Source organism: Chiloscyllium punctatum, chromosome 46 (assembly GCF_047496795.1).
Source record: "Chiloscyllium punctatum isolate Juve2018m chromosome 46, sChiPun1.3, whole genome shotgun sequence".
Lineage (NCBI taxonomy): Eukaryota > Metazoa > Chordata > Chondrichthyes > Orectolobiformes > Hemiscylliidae > Chiloscyllium > Chiloscyllium punctatum.
In genome coordinates, this window is record NC_092784.1 from 34,986,879 (window position 1) to 35,001,047 (window position 14,169).

At 45.7% G+C, this 14,169-nt stretch overlaps 1 protein-coding gene across 2 annotated transcripts in view; it reads right to left on the bottom strand.

The window, feature by feature from the left end:
• Positions 1-14,169, bottom strand: part of LOC140467902 (uncharacterized) — a 111,148-nt gene that overhangs the window by 33,844 nt on the left and 63,135 nt on the right. The gene's annotated exons all lie outside the window — the stretch shown is intronic.

Consider the following 14,169-nt stretch of genomic DNA (forward strand, 5'->3'; position numbering starts at 1 on the left):
GGTCCGAGGCAGAATGTCCTGGACCGCTGAAGTGTTCTCCAACTGGGAGGGAACCTTCCTGTCTGTTCATTGTTGTGCGGTGTCTATTCATCCATTGCCGTAGTCTCTGCTTGGTCTCGCTGCCATACCATGCCTTAGGGCATCGTTGCCTGCAGCGTATGAGGTAGACAATGTTGGATGAGTTGCATGAGTACCTGCTACGTACATGGTGGGAGGTGTCCCCATGTGTAATGGTAATATCCGTGTCGACACTCGGACACATTTTGTAATGTCCACTGTGACAAGGTTGTATGTTGTTGGCCTGAAAGCCGGGCAGTTTGCTATGAACACCACAAACTTGAAATTAAGATGGAGTCCACACGCTCAGCCTACATTCAGGATGCAGAAGTACAGTTATGGGACATTGCCAAAGAGGCAAAGTGACAAAACTACACCACGTACATGCACACAAAGAACAAGAAGCTGGAGCAACGTGGCGTCACCATGAGCATACCCAAGCTCGCCTTGACACCACAGTAGATAATGTTATCACCCCAGGGAAGTCGATTGTCAACTTATCGGACCACACCCTTCAACCAGAAGAGCAGGGGTCTCAATTTCTGCCCCCCCACCAAAATGGACCCCATGGGTCTTCCAGCAGACACAGAGGAATTCATCAGACAAATGAGACTCCGAGAATTCTTTCAAGATGCTAGCAGTGATCCCAATGAGCCCACCGAGGAACTGGAACAGTTAGCACAGGGATCCATAGAGGAACAACCAAAGGAGTCAACTTGGAGTCCACTGGAGGGCCGCTGCCCTGGGCTTGACAATTATGCTCAAACTGTCAGGAAATACATAAATGCCTGATACATCAGCCGCACCCACAAGGTAGAGCAAAACATCACCCATTCACAACGCAATGCCATCCATGCTGTCAAAACCAATCACAACATTGTCATCAAACCAGCAGATAAAGGAGGAGCCATTGTCATTCAGATTAGAACAGATTACTGCAAGGAAGTGTACCGACAACAGAACAACCAGGAACACTACAGGCAATTAACGGCCGTTCCGCCCAAACAGCACACCCGTGAACTAAACACATTGACCAAGACTTTGGATCAAGTCCTTCAGAGTTCCCTACACACCCTCATCCCAGGTACTTCTTGCATAGGCGACTTCTACTGCCTTCCGAAGATACACAAAGTCAATACACCAGGATGTCCCATCGATTCAGACAATGGGACCCTATGTGAAAACTCTTCGGCTGTGTCAAAGGCATCTTGAAACCCATTGTACAGGGGACCCCCAGCTTCTGTCGCAACAATACAGATTTCTTATAGAAACTCAGCACCCCCGGATCAGTCGAACCGGGAACATTCCTCATCACAATAGACGTTTCAGCACTCTACACCAGCATCCCCCACAATGATGGCATCACGGCAACAGCCTCAGTTCTCAACACCAACAACTGCCAGTCTCCAAACACCATCCTACAACTCATCTGCTTTATCCTCGATCACAACGTCTTCACCTTTGACAACCAGTTCTTCATCCAGACACACGGAACAGCCACAGGGACCAAATTTGCACCCCAATACACCAACATTTTCATGCACAGCTTCGAACAAGATTTCTTCTGTACACAGGACCTCCAACCAACATTATACACCAGTTACATTGATGACATTTTCTTCCTCTGGACCAATGGCAAGGAGTCACTGAAACAACTACACAGGGATATTAATGCGTGTCATCCCACCATTAAACTCACCATGGACTAGAACAAAGAAAATTTACAGCCCTTCGGCCTTCCAAGCTTGAGCCAATCCAAATGTACTGTCTAAACCTGTTGGTCAGTTCCTAACCCTCTGTATCCCTCTGCTCCCCACATGCTCAGCATCTGTCCAGACGCATCTTAAATGAATCTCCCATGCCTGCCTCTACCACCTCTGCTGGCAACGCATTCCGAATGTCCACCACCCTCTGTGAGAAGTACTTGCCATGTGTATCCCCCTTAAACTTTCCACCTCTCACTTTGAAAGCATGACCTCTTGTTATTGAATCCTTCACACTGGGAAAAAGCTTGTCTCTATCCATCCTGTCTATACCGTTCATGGTTTTGTAAACCTCAATCAGGTCCCCCTCAATCTCCTTTACTCTAGTGAAAATAAACCTAACCTACTCAACCTCTCTTCATAGCTAGCACCTTCCATACAAGGCAACATCCTCGTAAACCTTCTCTGCACCCTCTCCAAAGCGTCCACATCCTTTTGGTAATGTGGCGACCAGAACTGTACACATTATCCTAAATGCGGCCGAAACAATGTCTTGTACAATTTTATCATAACTTGCCAGCTCTTATATTCAATACCCCATCCTTCTTGACCTCTCTATCCACCTGTGCAGCAACCTTCAGGGTACAATGGACCTGCACTCCCAGCTCTCTTTGCTCATCAACTTTTCCCAAGGCTCTTCCATTCATTGTATAATTCGCTCTAGAATTAGACTTGCCTAAATGCATCACCTCACATTTGTCTGGATTGAAAGACTATTCTCTACCATCTGTCTCATTCTTGGACAAATGCATCTCTATCAAGGATGGACACCTCACTCTACCACAAACCCACACTTCTTCAGATTCCACCTGAAACATATTAAAACAGCCATTCCCTACGGATAAACCTCCGCATATACCAGATCTGTTCAGATGAGGAGGAACGTGACGGGCACCTGGAAGTACTCAGGGATGCCCTCATAAGAACTGGGTACGATGCTCAACTCATTGACCACCAGTTCCGACGTGCCACAGCAAGGAACCATAACGACCTCCTCAGGAGACAGACACGTGCTACAACCGACAGGGTACTCTTCATTGTCCAGTGTTTCCCAGGAGCCAAAACACTACGCTGTGTTCTTCACAGCCTGCAACACATTATCAATGAGGATGAGCACCTCACCAAGACCTTCCCCACACCTCCACTGCTTGCCTTTAAACAACCACCAAACCTCAAACAGATCATTGTTTGTAGCAAACTGCCCGGCTCCCAGGACAAAACCACACAACCCTGTCACGGTAGGTGCTGTAAGATGTGTCAGAGTGTCAACACAAATACCACCATTACGCATGGGGACACCTCCCACCAAGTACAGGCAGGTACTCATGGGACTCAGCCAGTGTTGTCTAACTCATATGCTGCAAGCAAGGATGCCCTGAGGCATTGTACATTGGTTCAACCCAGCAGAGACTACAACAAAGGATGAACAGACACCGCACAACATTCACCAGACAGAGTGTTCCCTCCCAGTTGGAGAACACTTCAGCGATTCAGGGTATTCGACCACGTACCTTCACATGACTGTCCTCCAAGGTGGACTTTGGGGTAGGCAACAATGAAAAGTGGCCGAGCAGAGGCTATTAGCCAAGTTTGGTACCCATAGGCATGGCCTCAACTGGGACCTGGGGTTCATGTCACACTACAGGTGACCCCCTACAGACACACACACTCTCCTACAGACCCTCTCTTATATGCTCACAAATACACTCCCATACTCACACATTCACCCACTCACAGACATATACCCCTTTACACTCACACACATTCACAGACTCTCTCACAGACACTCATAAACCCTCCCCCCCACACCCCCACCACCACACACACCCATATCCACACGCACACACACATATAAGTTTGTGGGGTGAATTTGGACTTGCAGAATTACATTTCAGTTTGCTCAAAAACTGCATGAATCCATGTAAGATTCTGTAAACCCAGTGTTTTATTTTGAATCAGTCTGACCATTGTGGCACAGACAGTCTCACACAGGGCGGCTTACACCTTCAATGCATTATCTGGGCCGACATGACACCAATTGTTAAAGTTCACCTGAGAATGTAACTATTAAATATCCTACGATGTGAAAGAACTGAAACCAACATGGTCATTCTAACAGATGAGAGACTTAACAAACAATCCAGGTCTTTTTCAATACATAATTTCAGTTACATCACACTGTAAACTTTTGCGATAAATTCTGTGTCTTATGATTATATACTCCACAACCACCTGATGAAGGAACTGCGCTCCGAAAGTTGGTCCTTCGAAATGAATTTGTTGGACAATAACCTGGTGTTGTGTGATGTTAAACTCTGTTGTGGTGTTTGCTTTATAACTTATAATGTGCTTTACAGCTTTAAATAAACTAACCAACAGAGATTCTGGGTAATCCAAATGGCAGGCAGGAACATTTCTGGCTGTAACAGGCTACTCATCAGGTGATAGCTAGTGTGCTTCCAATAAACCTGTTGGACTACAACCTGGTGTTGTGTGATTTTTAACTTTGTACACCCCAGTCCAACACTGGCACCTCCAAATCAGAAACTTGGCTGTTCATGCTACATTCCCCTGAAAATCCATCACCCCCTACATTTGGGCAGCACGGTGGCACAGTGGTTAGCACTATTGCCTCATAGCGCCAGAGACCCGTGTTCAATTCCCGCCTCAGGTGACTGACTGATTGGAGTTTGCACGTTTTCCCTGTGTCTGCATGGATTTCCTCCAGTTTCCTCCCACAGTCCAAAGATATGCAGGTCAGGTGAATTGGCCATGCTAAATTGCCCATAGTGTTAGGTTTAGGGGTATGCGCTTCGGTGGATCGGTGTGGACTTGTTGGGCCGAAGGGCCTGTTTCCACACTGTAATATAATCTAATCTAATTTTCCAAAACTGCATACTTGTTTGAAATGGGGATAGCCACAGAAGACCCCTGCCTACCTCTCTTACCCTTCCTTGTGTTAACCCATCTATGTGACTGTATCTGCAACTTTTCTCCCTTCCTATAACAGGAAACTGGAGAAATCCGAGTTCATCCCTTGTGGTTGGAGGGTTCTTAGGTGGACCTAGGCACCGAGGAACCCTCCAACCACAAGGGGTGAACTCTGATTTCTCCAGTTTCCTCATTTCCCCTCCCCCCACCTTGTCTCAGCCAAATCCCTCGAACTCAGCACTGCCTTCCTAACCTGTAATCTTCTTCCTGACCTCTCCGCCCCCACCCCCACTCCGGTCTATCACCCTCACCTTGACCTCCTTCCATCTATCGCATTTCCAACGACCCTTCCCCAAGTGCCTCCTCCCTACCTTTTATCTTAGCCCGCTGGACACACTTTCCTCATTCCTGAAGAAGGGCTTATGCCCGAAACATCGATTCTCCTGCTCCTTGGATGCTGCCTGACCTGCTGCGCTTTTCCAGCAACACATTTTCAGCTCTGATCTCCAGCATCTGCAGTCCTCACTTTCTCCTCATGTATTTGGAAAGGCAAGGACTGATTAGGGATAGTCCACATGGCTTTGTGCGTGGGAAACCATGTCTCACAAACCTAATTGAGTTTTTTGAAGAAGTAACAAAGAGGATTGATGAGGCCAGAATGGTATGAACTTCAGTAAGGTGTTCGACAAGGTTCCCCATGGGATATTGGTTAGCGAGGTTAGATCTCATGAATACAGGGAAACTAGCCATTTGGACACAGAACTGCCTCAATGGGAGAAGACAAAGGATGGTGGTGGGGGGTTGTTTTTCAGACTGGAGGCTTGTGACCAGTGAAGTGACACAAGGATTGGTGCTGTGTCCACTACATTTTGTCATTTATATAAATGATTTGGATATGAGAGAAAGAGGTATAGTTATTAAGTTTGCAGATGACAGAAAAATTGGAGATGTCGAGGACAGCGAAGAAGGTTACCTCAGTGCACATGAGATCTTGATCAGATGTGCCAGTGTGCTGAGGAGGGGAAGATGGAGTTTAATTTACAGAAATGTGAGGAAAGTAAATCTTAGCAGGACTTATACACTTAATGGCTGGGTCCGAAGGAGTGTTGCTGAGCAAAGAGACCTTAGAGTGCAAGTTCATAGCTCCTTGAAAGTGGAATCGCAGATAGATAGGATAGTGAAGAAGGCGTTTGGAATGCTTTCCTTTATTGGATCTCCAACCAACATTATACACCAGGTACATTGACGACATTTTCTTCCTCTGGACCCATGGTAAGGAGTCACTAATAAAACTACACAGTGATATCAACAAGTTTCATCCTACCATCAAACTCACCATGGACTACTCTCGACTGTCTGTCTCATTCTTGGACACGTGCGTCTCCATCAAGGATGGACACCTCAGCACCACACTCTACCGCAAACCCACAGACAAACTCACAATGCTACACTTCTCCAGCTTCCACCCAAAACATATTAAAACAGCCATTCCCTATGGACAAGCCCTACGCATACACCGGATCTGTTCAGATGAGGAGGAACGTGATGGACACCTGGAAGTACTCAGGGATGCCCTCACAAGAACGGGGTACAATTCCCAACTCATCGACCACCAGTTCCGACGTGCCACAGCAAGGAACCGTAATGACCACCTCAGGAGACAGACACGTGCTGCACCTGACAGGATACCCTTCGTTGTTCAGTACTTCCCAGGGGCTGAAAAACCATGCCATGCTCTTCGTGACCTGCAACACATTATCAATGAGGATGAGCACCTCATCAAGACGGTCCCCACACCTCCACTACTTGCCTTTAAACAACTGCCAAACCTCAAATAGACTGTTGTTTGTAGCAAGCTGCCCGGCTCTCAGGACAACTCCATACAACCTGTTACGGTAGACGCTGCAAGATGTGTCAGAGTGTGGACATAGATACCACCATTATGCGTGGGGACACCTCCCACCTTGTACATGGCAGGTACTCATGTGACTCAGCCAACGTTGTCTATCTTATACGTTGCAGACAAGGATGCCCAGAGACATGGTACATTGGGGAAACTGAGCAAAGGCTACGACAACGGATGAATTGGCACCGCACAACAATCAACAGACAGGAGGGTTCCCTCCCAGTTGGGGAACACTTCAGTGGTCCAGGACATTCGACCTTGGATCTTCGGGTGACCATCCTCCAAGACGGACTTCGGGACAGGCAGCAGCGAAAAGTGGCCGAGCAGAGGCTGATAGCTAAGTTCGGTACCCATAGGGAGGGCCTCAACTGGGACCTTGGGTTCATGTCACATTACAGGTGACCACCATTGTACTATACACACACACAGACACTCCTACACACACACACACTCTCACACACTCTCACACACACACAGGTACTCCTATACACATATACACACGGACACACATACGCACAGACGTGCACACACACTCCCACACTCACACATGCACCCCCTCACAGACTTAAGACACTCTGCACTCACAACACACAGATACACTTTCTCACACTCACAACCCCCAACCCAGACAGACACACACACAAAGACCCACATGCACACATATATTTTGTGGGGTGAATTTGTACTTGCAGGGTTACATTGTACTTTGCTCAAAAACTGCATGCATTCATGTAGAACTCTGAGCTCAAAAACTGCATGAATTTATGTAAAACTCCATTATCTCACTTTTTAGATTAGAACCAATCTAAACATCATGGCATAGACAGAGAACACAGGGGGCTAACTAACACCTTCAACATATTGTCTAGCTATCACCATTGTTAACAGCTAACCTGAGAATGCAACTTTTAAAAAAAGGTTTTGTGTTTTACACATGAAAGAAGTGAAACTATCACTGTATTCTAACAGATGAAAGGCTTAACAGACAATCAATTTTTCAATGTATAATTTCAGTTACATCACACTGTAAATTTTTGCTATAAATTCTGTGTGTTAGGATTGAGCCCTTCACTACCACCTGATGAAGGAGCGTCACTCCGAAAGCTAGTGTGCTTCCAATTAATACTGTTGGACTATAACCTGATGTTGTGTGATTTTTAACTTTATTGGTCAGAGTATTGAGTACAAGAGTTGGGAGGTCATGTTGCTGCTGTACAGGCCATTGGTTAGGCAATGTTTGGAATATTGCGTGCAATTATGGTCTCCTTCCTATCGGAAGGATGTAGTGCTCTGGGTTTATAAGCTGCACACACACACAATGTAGTTGCTCTGTTGTGATGTCTGCTTTATAACTTATAAAGTGCTTTACAGTTTTAAATAAACTAACCAACATATTAGTTTATTTAAACAGGTTATTTTTTGAGGAACAGTGGATTATTAGCCCATTCCCATGAATATGATATGGTAAACTTAGTGGAAAACTGAGATTTATTATCCTCAAAGTCAAAATCTGGTTCACCCATATCATAGCGAATTTCAAAATTGCAGTTTGCTATTAAGCAGAAAAGTTCCTTTCAAGAGATTTGCTTGAGAAAGACAACTGATCGGGTGTGTGAAAGATTGATGGCAAGTCAGGTAAGGACAATGACATTCCACCAGAATGTGCAGAAAACTCCCTCATTTAATTTAGGGAGTACTACTCAGAAACGATTCTAGAAAACACTTCTACACACAAACAGTAACAGAGATTTGGAACTCTCTTCCTCAAATGGTGGGCAATGCTAATTCAATTATGAAATTTAAATCTGTGATAAACATGTTTGTATTAAGGCTTAAAGGCATACAAGCCCAAGGCAGGTAAATGGAATTGAGCCACAGATCAGCCATGATCAAATTGAATGCTGGAGTAGGCTCAAGGGGCTGAATGGCCTACTGCTGTTCCTGGATAAAATCCAGTAGTTATGGGACAAATATACCAGCAACATAACTCAAAAAGGCTTGAGTTCCTTCAAATTGATTAAAGGAGTTAGAATATAAATTTAAAAATTAGGATGTTAAAGGTGATAAACTCAAGATCAATAATAATACCCCATGGTGGCAAGTGTAGAAATGATAGGACATCTCAGATGAACGTGTGACTGAAAAGGTTGTGTAGATTGGAGGGATTCAGAATTCTGGGGTGTTGTGACCAGTTCCGGGGAAGATGGGATGAGTATAAACAGGATCGAATGTATCAGGGCAGGGCAGGGATTTATGCTCTCGGGAGTGGGGGAGGGGTGCTGTCTGATAATGTTGTCATGACGATTTAAAAAAGAATAGCTGGGATGGGAACCCATGCAGGGAGACAGAGGAGGGACGATGGAAACAAAAGGCAGGATAGTAAGAAGCAGGAAGTGAAAACCAGAAATAAAGATGGGCAAGAAACAAATGAAGATATACTAAAACGAAGTTGACTAACAAAGTTAAAAAAAAAACCTCATGCCATTGTGTCTCAATAGAGTCATACAGATGTACAGCATGGAAATAGACCCTTTGGTCCAACCTGTCCATGCCGACCAGATATCCCAACCCAATCTAGTCCCACCTGCCAGCACCCGGCCCATATCCCTCCAAACCCTTCCTATTCATATACCCATTCAAATGCCTCTTAAATATTGCATTTGTATCAGCCTCCACCACTTCCTCTGGCAGCTCATTCCATACCCGTACCACCCTCTGCGTGAAAACGTTGCCCCTTAGGTCTCTTTTATATCTTTCCCCTCTCACCCTAAACCTATGCCCTCTAGTTCTGGACTGCCCGACCCCAGGGAAAAGACTTTGTCTATTTATCCTATTCATGCCACTCATAATTTTATAAACCTCTATAAGGTCACCCCTCAGCCTCCGATGCTCCAGGGAAAACAGCCCCAGCCTGTTCAACCTCTCCCTGTAGCTCAGATCCTCCAACCCTGGCAACATCCTTGTAAATCTTTTCTGAACCCTTTCAAGTTTCACAACATCTTTCCGATAGGAAGAAGACCAGAATTGCACGTAATATTACTACAGTGCCCTAACCAATGTCCTGTACATCCACAACATGACCTCCCAACTCCTGTACTCAATACTCTGACCAATAAAGGAAAGCATACCAAACACCTTCTTCACTCTCCTATCTACCTGTGACTCCACTTTCAAGGAGCTCTGAACCTGCACTCCAAGGTCTCTTTGTTCAGCAACACTCCCTAGGATCTTACCATTAAGTGTATAAGTCCTGCTAAGATTTGCTTTCCCAAAATGCAGCACCTCGCATTTATCTGAATTAAACTCCATCTGCCACTTCTCAGCCCATTGGCCCATCTGGTCCAGATCCTGTTGTAATCTGAGGTAACCCTCTTCACTGTCCACTACACCTCCAATTTTGGTGTCATCTGCAAACTTACTAACTGTACCTCTTATGCTCACATCCAAATCATTTATGTAAATGACAAAAAGTAGAGGACCCAGCACCGATCCTTGTGACACTCCACTGGTCACAGGCCTCCAGTCTGAAAAACAAAACAACCCTCCACCACCACCCTCTGTCTTCTACCTTTGAGCCAATTCTGCATCCAAATGGCAAGTTCTCACTGTATTCCATGAGATCTACCCTTGCTAATCAGTCTCCCATGGGGAACCTTACTGAAGTCCATATAGATCAAATCTACTACTCTGCCCTCATCTATTTCCTTTGTTACTTCTTTAAAAAACTCAATCAAGTTTGTGAGACATGATTTCCCATGCATAAAGCCATGTTGTCTATCCCAAATCAGTCCTTGCCTTTCCAAATACATGTACATCCTGTCCCTCAGGATTCCCTCCAACAACTTGCCCACCACTGAGGTCAGGCTCACCGGTCTATAGTTCCCTGGCTTGTCTTTACCGCCCTTCTTAAACAGTGGCATCACGTTTGCCAATCTCCAGTCTTCCGGCACCTCACCTGTGACTATCTCAGCAAGAGGCCCAGCAATCACTTCTCTAGCTTCCCATGTACATCCAGCACTTCCAGCATTTCCTCTTCTGTAATTTGGACATTTTGCAAGATGTCACCATCTATTTCCCGACAGTCGATATCTTCCATATCCTTTTCCACAGTAAATACTGATGCAAAATATTCATTTAGTATCTCCCCCATTTTCTGTGGCTCCACACAAAGGCCGCCTTGCTGATCTTTGAGGGGCCCTATTCTCTCCCTAGTTACCCTTTTGTCCTTAATATATTTGTAAAAACCCTTTGGATTCTCCTTAATTCTATTTGCCAAACCTATCTCATGTCCCCGTTTTGCCCTCCTGATTTCCCCTTAAGTATACTCCTACTTCCTTTATACTCTTCTAAGGATTCACTCGATCTCTCCTGTCTATACCTGACATATGCTTCCTTCTTTTTCTTAACCATAACCTTAATTTCTTTAGTCATCCAGCATTCCCTGTACCTACCAGCCTTTCCTTTCACCCTGACAGGAATATACTTTCTCTGGATTCTTGTTATCTCATTTCTGAAGATTTCCCATTTTCCAGCCGTCCCTTTACCTGCGAACATCTGCCTCCAATCAGCTTTTGAAAGTTCTTGCCTAATACCGTCAAAATTGGCCTTTCTCCAATTTAGAACTTCAACTTTTAGATCTGGTCTATCCTTTTCCATCACTATTTTAAAATGGATAGAATTATGTTCGCTGGCCTCAAAGTGCTCCCCCACTTACACCTCAGTCACCTGCCCTGCCTTATTTCCCAAGAGTAAATCAAGTTTTGCACCTTCTCTAGTAGGTACATCCACATTCTGAATCAGAAAATTGTCTTGTACGCACTTAAGAAATTCTTCTGCATCTAAACCCTTAACACTATGGCAGTCCCAGTCGATGTTTGGAAAGTTAAAATCCCCTACCATAACCACCTTATTATTCTTACAGATAGCTGAGATCTCCTTACAAGTTTGTTTCTCAATTTTCCTCTGACTATTAGGGGCTCTATAATACAATCCCAATAATGTGATCATCCCTTTCTTATTTCTCAGTTCCACCCAAATAACTTCCCTGGATGTATTTCCAGGAATATCCTCTCTCAGCAAAGCTGGAATGCTATCCCTTATCAAAAATGCCACTCCCCCTCCTCTCTTCCCTCCCTTTCTATCCTTCCTGTAGCATTTGTATCCTGGAATATTAAGCTGCCAGTCCTGCCCATCCCTGAGCCATGTTTCTGTAATTGCTATGATATCCCAGTCCCATGTTCCTAACCATGCCCTGAGTTCATCTGCCTTCCTTGTTAGGCCCCTTGCATTGAAATAAATGGAGTTTAATTTATTAGTCCTATCTTGCCCGACTGACTCATCTCTGTTCTCAACTGTACCAGTCTCAGATTGATCTCTTTCCTCACTATCTCTCTGGGTCCCACCCCCTCACCTTACTAGTTTAAATCCTCCCAAGCAACTCCAGCAAATTTCCCTGCCAGTATATTAGTCCCCTTCCAACTTAGGTACAATCCATCCTTCTTGCACAGGTTACTTCTCCCCCAAACGAGATTCCGATGATCCAAAAATGTGAATCCTTCTCCCATACACCAGCTCCTCAGCCATGCATTCATCTGCTCTATCCTCCTATTTTGAGTGCGAGCAGCAGCTAAGGTAAGACAGTTACTTACCGGTAGTGGTTTTTTTTTCTCTTCACAGAAAGAGCGGGAGCAGAAGGGGGAAGTGACGAAGACCAGAGGGGCAGCCGGAAGCAGGTGTAGCATAAGCTTACCTGGGTAGGTTCTTTTTTCCTATAAAAGCACGCAGGAGAGGAACCCCGAGGCACTACAGAGGTAGTGCCTCCCACCCGCCCTCCTCCTCTAACCTAATAATAAGACCCATTGTGGTAAGTATGTAAGTGCTGCATTTTGCTTGTTCTATTGTTTAGACCCAGTTTTTTATTAAAAGGTTACTTTTAGAGGGATGGCAGTGAAGGCAGTGCAGTGTTCCTCTTGCAACATGTATGAGGTGAGGGATGCCATGGACGTCCCTGCTGATTACACTTGCAGGAAGTGCACCCATCTCCAGCTCCTCCAAGACCGCGTTAGGGAACTGGAGCTGGAGTTGGATGAACTTAGGATCATTCGGGAGGCAGAGGGGGTCATAGATCGGAGCTATAGGGAAGTAGTAACTCCAAAGATGGCAGATAAATGGGTGACAGTGAGGGGGACTGGGAGGAAGCAGCCAGTGCAGGGACCCCCTGCGGCCGTTCCCCTCAAGAACAAGTATACCGTTTTGGATACTTGTGGAGGGGACGACTTACCAGGGGTAAGCAACGAGGTTCAGGCCTCTGGCACGGAGCCTGTCCCCGTTGCTCAGAAGGGAAGGGTGGAGAAGAGCAGAGCAATAATAATTGGGGACTCGATAGTTCGGGGCACAGATAGGCGGTTTTGTCGGGCGAGAGAGACTCACGTTTGGTATGTTGCCTCCCAGGTGCAAGGGTACGTGATGTCTCTGATCGTGTTTTCCGGGTCCTTAAGGGGGAGGGGGAGCAGCCTGAAGTCGTGGTCCATATTGGCACCAATGACATAGGTAGGAGGAGGGTTGAGGATGTTAGACAGGCTTTCAGGGAGCTAGGTTGGAAGCTCAGAGTTAGAACAAACAGAGTTGTTGTCTCTGGTTTGTTACCCGTGCCACGTGATAGAGAGTCGAGGAATAGGGAGAGAGAACAGTTAAATGGGTGGCTACAGGGATGGTGCAGGAGGGAGGGATTCCGGTTTCTGGATAACTGAGGTTCTTTCTGGGGAAGGTGAGACCTCCATAAACAGGATGGTCTACACCTGAACCTGAGGGGCACCAGTATCCTTGGGGGGAGGTTTGCTAGTGCTCTTGGGATGGTTTAAACTAACTCTGCAGGGGCATGGGAACCTAGACTGTAGCTTTAGGGTGCAGGACCTGGAGTGTAGGGAGGTTAGGAACATGGCATCAATCTCAAAGGAGGGTGCCTGTAAACAGGAAAGTGGCTTGAAGTGTGTATACTTCAATGCAAGAAGTATACGAAATAAGGTAGGTGAACTTGCAGCGTGGGTTGGTACCTGGGATTTCGATGTTGTGGCTATTACGGAGACATGGGTAGAACAGGGACAGGATTGGCTGTTGCAGGTTCCAGGGTTTAAATGTTTTAGTAGGGTCAGAGGTGAGGGTAAAAGAGGGGGAGGTATGGCATTGCTTGTCAAAGATAGTATTACAGCGGTGGAAAGGACGATGGATGAAGACTCTCCATCTGAGGTAGTTTGGGCTGAGGTTAGGAATAGGAAAGGTGAGGTCACCCTGTTAGGAGTTTTCTACAGGCCTCCTAATAGTCCTAGCAACGTAGAAGAAAGGATTGCGAGGATGATTCAGGAGAAGAGTGAATGTAATAGGGTGGTTGTTATGGGTGACTTTAACTTTCCTGATATTGATTGGGAAAGCTATAGCTCGAGTTCGTTAGATGGGTCGGTGTTTGTCCAATGTGTGCAGGAGGGTTTCCTGACACAATATGTAGACAGGCCAACA